We start from the raw sequence: 6,731 nt of genomic DNA, 5'->3' as shown, positions 1-6,731 counted from the left end.
AAAATCATTTTAGGGTTTGTGTACTTAGCATCAAAATCGGTAAGAATGTAATGAAAGAGAGTGGCGTGAGATGAAATAGTAGGAGATACAGCAGACGATGCACCTGTATGTTGTCGCTGATCGACTTCGATGTCCATTGATGCTACTGGTGATCGAGACCTGATGCGTTTCGCGGATTGCGTAGATTCGTTAGATGGATGCCTATCTCGCGATACACTAATTGGTTCATGACCCCAAGAAAAGTGTCTGGTACGAGTGCGACTGGATTGACCGGTATGTGCAGGTTGTGATAATGAAGTACTGAGAATAGGAGATATAGCTGGTAAGCCCGAGTGTCTGTCAAGATTCGTTTGTCCATTGATATTGCCAGAGTCTGCCATCGTGATAATACAGCCTAGGGCCGTAGCCCAAATGAAGATGAAAATGAAAGAGATGATGAAATGAGGTTCAAAAGACAAGGTGCCCTCCGAAAGTGAAAACTTCCGTCAACCCTCTGAGTGCCGTATGTGTGCTGTGCTCACAAATGCGTATTACAACACTTGGTCCTCGCTAGCACATTAACTAACACAGGAGAGGTTAGACTCCTTGATTCAGTATGAGTCTGTGACATTTTTTTTAAATTTTTTTAAGAGGCTAGCCTGACGGGCTAGCTGCCTTTCAGAGGGTTACGCCCTCTTTTAGGAACGAGACATGATAGTTAACTACGGAAAGAATATGTTAGATGGGCTAAGTGATTTTATACTTTATTAGCAACAACGTTTACATAAATAAGTATTTTGGAGGTGGAGACTTAACGAACATTAATCCTTAACATTAGGTGCAGGTATATGCACAAGGAAAATAAACATACAGTATATTTTAAACAAATAATCGATAACATAATGGGAATGATGATTAGGTATAGAATTCATGATATGTACAAGTATAGCAATGGGAGTGAAAGATGTGGTGAGGTGCTTACACAGGACAACACGTGGATAATATTAATTAGACAGATGAGGTTATCTTCAGCCTAGGGGCTACTCTAGGCAATGATGAAGACGAATGAGGCCCTTGTTAGTAAATAATGGTAATCACTGTGCTGGAAATGATGGGTGAATGAGAGGAAGATGTTCATGAATGACGTAATCTGTGATTATAAGTAAAGCAGGGTCTAACGGTGGTAGAGTATAATGATATAATGTGAAGAGGAGCGAAAGTGGAGGATGATAATAACGGTGAAATGTTGGATGAAGTGCTAAATAACGCATTGTGTCCTGTAATAAAGGATGTCGTGTTTCGAAGCGTTTGGTGATAAATGTTAGCCGCAGCTTTTCTAGGTAATATTGTAAAGTCGGAAAAGTGATTTTAAGGTATAAATCCTGTGTAGGACTAGGCAACTTAATGCGGAACGCTATACGGAAAGCATGGCGTTCTAGAATTAAAAGTTTACTGTAGAACTTAGTGGGTGCAGCTATCCAAGCAGTAAATCCATAAGTAAGGACAGGTCGTAAAAATACCTTGTAGGTATTTAGGATGGTGTGTGCTTTAAGGCCCCAGGTGGTACCAGTCAATCGTTTCAATAGATTGAGTCTATTATAGGCTTTTGTAGTAATGACTTTCAGGTGTTGGGACCACCAAGTCTGTGACTTTTTTTTTTTTGCTAGCCGAAGCTAGCCCCACCCAAGGGTTACGCCCTCGACTCGGGAAGAGATGAGCAGGAAGGTGGAATATCTGGTACTGTTGTTGGGATAAGTGATATTTATTTATTTATTTATTTATTAGGAGCATATTAATTCACTGGACTTTATGATCTTTTGATCATAAACATAAGCATAAGGTAATGATGAAATGAATGAGGTATGAAGTAATGAATAAGTGCAATACACATCACAACACATAGGTAATGTTAGAATAACAAGTGAAGTTATCTTCTCGCCCCGGGGCAACGCGGGGCATTGATGTGAGACAGTTGGTGCCCTGTTAGTACGGTAGGATTACTGTGAATGATGTGATGGAAAGACGAAATGAGAATGAATATCGAGATGAAATGCATCTAGAAGAGGAATGTCGGGATGATCCGGAGGGACAGTGTATCGATAGAGAGTAAAAAGCAGAGAGAGAGGGGTGGGGCGTAATGGTGGGAAGGTGACGAAGTCGGCTGCAGTATGTACTGTGTCCATGAGTAGTGGGTGGTTCATTGTCAGTCGATCAGTGATATATTTCAAGCGAAGATGTTCTATATGTGAAAGAAGCGTGGGAAAAGTAATACGACTATAGAGATCGGCAGTGGGGCTAGGTAAGGATATACGGTAAGCGATTCTGAAGGCATGACGTTCTAAGATTTGTAGTTTTTTATAAAAGAAAGGTGCTGCAGGTATCCAGGCTGTGAAACCGTAAGTCAGTACTGGTCGGAGAAAGACCTTATATGTGGTGAGAACTGTAGAGGCTTTAAGACCCCAGCTGGTGCCAGTCAGGCGACGCAGTAAGTTGATTCGATTATAGGCTTTCGATAGAATAGATTTTAAATGAGGTCTCCAGGTGAGATGTTTGTCCAAAAGAAGCCCTAGATATTTCGCTGTGTTGGAAGCGTGAATTCGTGTTCCTTGAACATGAATATTTAGCAGCGTTGGATTGCGGTGAACCCTTGTACGTTTGCCAGGAGGCACAAAAACAATTACTTGAGTTTTATCGGCGTTGATTTTAAGTCGCCATTTGGAACACCAGGATGTGAATAAATCAATAGCTGCCTGAAGATGTTTGTTGATCTGTTGTATGGTTTTGCCTAGTGCCAGAAATGCAGTGTCGTCCGCATATTGAAAAGTACTGACAGTTGGTGGAAGAGGTGGAATATCTGCCACATAGAGAAGGTAAAGAAGTGGAGACAAAGCAGATCCCTGTGGTCCGCCTGAATATAGAAAGTCTGGATAAGATAATGCGTTGTTAATAGAGATGTAGGCTATGCGACCGGTGATAAAATTGAATATGAGTCGTATGTAGGTAATAGGCAGATTATAATTCGTAAGTTTGTAAACCAGACCCTGGTGCCAGACAGTGTCAAAGGCTTTCTCTAAGTCGAAGAGAACCAGACAAGAAGGTTTTGTGGAATGAAATTGGTTGTAAATATGGTTGACAAGGCGAAGTAGCTGATCATTTATACTGAACTGAGGGCGAAAGCCGGCTTGATAGAGAGGTAAATGGCGATGATCTGTGCAGTAGGTGTGGAGGCGAGTAACTAGAATTCGTTCGAAGATTTTGCTGAGTGTACTGGTTAATTGAATAGGGCGGTAGGAAGATACGAGATTGGTAGGTTTGTTCGGTTTCGGAAACATTAAAGTTTTGGACATTTTCCACGTGAGAGGGAAGAAACCGGTGCGGAGTATGAATGTGAAGAGTAGAGCTAGAAAATGAAGAACACAGTAAGGGGCCTCTTTAATATGCCTGTAAGAGATATTGTCCATGCCAGGTGCACTATTTCGTTTTCGTTTGGTTACATTTAGAATGTTATCAACTGTAATCGGCGATGTGAGTTACTGGGTACTAGAGCCAAAGTTTCAAAGATAAAATAGCGCTTGTTTTGGCGAACCTTGATAATGCAGTAAAATACTAATACATAACTGCATTTTACGAGTACATTTTCACAAACCATTTTACGCGAAACTAGGAGTTTGATAATGATTCAGTATACTTGAAAGTTTGCTAACATATTTTCCAACCATATTATTATGTAATTATGCTGCCATCTATTGTAAAGAGTTAATACTAATGGAAATCTAAAAATGATTCTCCTACCTGTAGCACGAGTAAGACAGGTAAGTAGCATTTAGACTATATTTTTCTAAATAGCGGATCAGGTCTAGTGATGGGCAACGGGAATACTCCCGGCTGGGAAGGAATTTTAAAAAATGGGAATATTCCCGGCCTATAAATTCCCGAAAAAAAATTATTTCCATTTCTTTCCTTTATCTTCCAAATTATAAGAACCATATGACTAATTACTTTATTTTAATATATTATGATTTACTTCTAGGCTTTAAAGAATTTGGAGGTTAAAAAATTTGAAATTATTTGACGGTACTTTAAATATAACAAATAATATGATTTTTTAATTTCCATTTCCATTTGCACTAAAAAGTAAGGTGATTGTTTAGAATTGGGGGGCCAAAACTAGCACAAAGTAGGATGATTTACGGAAGAAATGAGTTGATAGTGATGTTCAAGTTGTCAAGAAAGTAGCGAATACATTTTTTTAGGGCAGTGGGAGATTTATACAAAACGGAAAGGCAAGTGGGAGTGATTTATGTGAGAAAAGAAAGTGAATTGTTGGTAACGAAGATAGAAAACAATGTGCCATGCGAGACTCTAACCCGCCTTCATTCGCTAACGCTCGCACTGCAGCGCTGTCTGAATTTAATGTTGGTGACGTAATTTAACCAGGGGCGTCATTTAGGGAGGGCAGGAGGGGGCAATTGCCCACCCCAAGAGTTTGAGGAATGCATATACTTTAATCGATTGCCTACTAATAAACTAGTACAAAACGTGAAATTCTTATGTCGGTGGTGCTCTTCCCCCCCCCCCAAGCAAAGTCTGAAATGACGCCCCTGAATTTAACGTATGAAACAATAAAACAACCGCATCGGAATAGAATATCGCAAAAAAAGTAGGTGCAAAAGCAGGCCCCCAATGCTAAAGAACAGCCAAAATTAGCAAAGTACTAATTTACAAATGATAAAAAGGAACCATTTTGTAAAGTAATTTAGAATTATGTAGAAATAGAGATGAAGTACTATTAATAAACCCTGAACCACCATTAGTAATAGACGTCGGTCTGTCTCCTTTCTCTGACTCGAATTTCTGAAGAAGTACTCGAACTTCTTTTACATGTAAATTAACGTACGGAATTTCGAGAAATAGGTAGCTAGAATGAATATAAAGATAAGTAAGTGTCTTGCAAATTTTGTGAACATAAATATGTATGCGCAAATGTTGATAAATTGGTGAGACATGTATCTTCTAGCATTTACCCAATCTAATTGGTTTATAACATTTATATATTTAATGTGTTTATAATATCAGTAATAGAGTCAAATTGAGCAAATCCACTTACATATAAATTTAAACTGTTACTATATAATTTACTATAAAATTTTTTCACACATATTTAATTGATAGAACATATTGTAAATAAATATACATTTATGCATACTCTCTAAATATAATAAAGTGTTAATAAAGTAACATAGTACCGTTCAGAATATACTTTTTAAAGAATCCTGTGTGGACAACAGTAACAATATGCTGTGATATAAAAATTAATTCAACTTTGAAATTATAATATAGTAATAGAATGCAATTTTCTTTCTGATTGAACATAATTCCCGGATAAATTCCCATTTTGGGAATCTTACCAGGGAATATTCCCGAAATATATCTTCCCGGGAATTTACCCATCACTAAGCACGCTCATTGCCATTCACTGAAGCCAACCAGTGCGTAAAATTATATTTTTCAAGATTTTTTTAACCTACGGATAAAGGAAATTTACAAAAATATTAACAAGATATAAAGGATTTTTGTTATACTTTTTTCATCGATTCCAAAGAATTTTTTATTATGAGCTGGAAATAGGCTAAAGATATTTTAACAAAATTGAAATCAGTGCTAATTTTCAAATTTTATTAAAAAGTGCATGGGGCTTTTTCTTCTCAAACCATACAACCGGTCGGTGCCCATCGACCATTTTGGACTCATTTGAAAATATATATATTAAAGATGGACATGACCAGAAAACAGAAACAAAATAGTTTTGGACTCTGATGATTTACAACAGTGTTGCTACCTTGTAAAAAACAACCACAGATAATTATTTTTGCAGCAAAATGAGCAATTTGCATTTAAAGGTATTATTAAGAAAGAACAAAAAGTGCTAGAACCCTTTTTTGTTATTTATTTTATACTTTGTTTTCAACTCTTCCAAACCATACCAAACAGAGACATTAGAGGTGTAAGAAAACTGTAAGAAAATACTGGAAAATCTTTGAAAAAACATAGTTGTGACATATTTCGGATAATTCCTGTGCGTAAATGAAAATATATAAGATTTGTTTTATGTAAAGAATAAATACTATGTAAACATGACATTACAGTAGAAATATTATTTCCTACTTATCTGTACACCACAAGTGAGAATATAACACGAAAAAAGTGGACATTTCAAAATGGATTATTTCCAAAAATTAATATATAAAAAAATCATCATGAATTTTCATGAAAATTATAGACTAGAAAGCATGCAGATGACATTGTTATGTAGTCCTGTAAAGACAGACTTGGTATTATATTTCCGCAAAGGGAGATATGAATTTTTATAATGCACCTTACCCAAGTTGTGAAATAATATTAAAGTAGTGAGCAAAATGTAGGATTGGCAACGCTGCTTTTGATTTAAATTTCACATCCAATGTGTTATATCACCATATTAATAATATAGGTAAATAAATTGACCAAAAGAGGTTCGATAAAATCTAGTTTCAAAAATACATGAATGGCAAACAATTGGACAATGAAATTGGTCTGTCATGTTCACATTCGCCACATTAAATAAGAAGCCATTACTGCCAAGAAGAGATCATATACATAAACAGGTGACACTTGGTCTTGCACTTTGATTTTACAGAGAACTGGATGGTTTTGTTGCAGGAACAGTTCCAAAGTTACCATTGGCACACATCCCAAATCTCAAAAATGAAATC

The sequence above is a fragment of the Thermobia domestica genome, chromosome 14, assembly GCF_964235325.1.
Source record: "Thermobia domestica chromosome 14, izTheDome1.hap1.1, whole genome shotgun sequence".
NCBI classification, from domain to species: Eukaryota; Metazoa; Arthropoda; class Insecta; order Zygentoma; family Lepismatidae; genus Thermobia; species Thermobia domestica.
The sequence above is the reverse complement of the archived record's forward strand: the minus strand, read 5'-3'. Positions refer to the sequence as shown.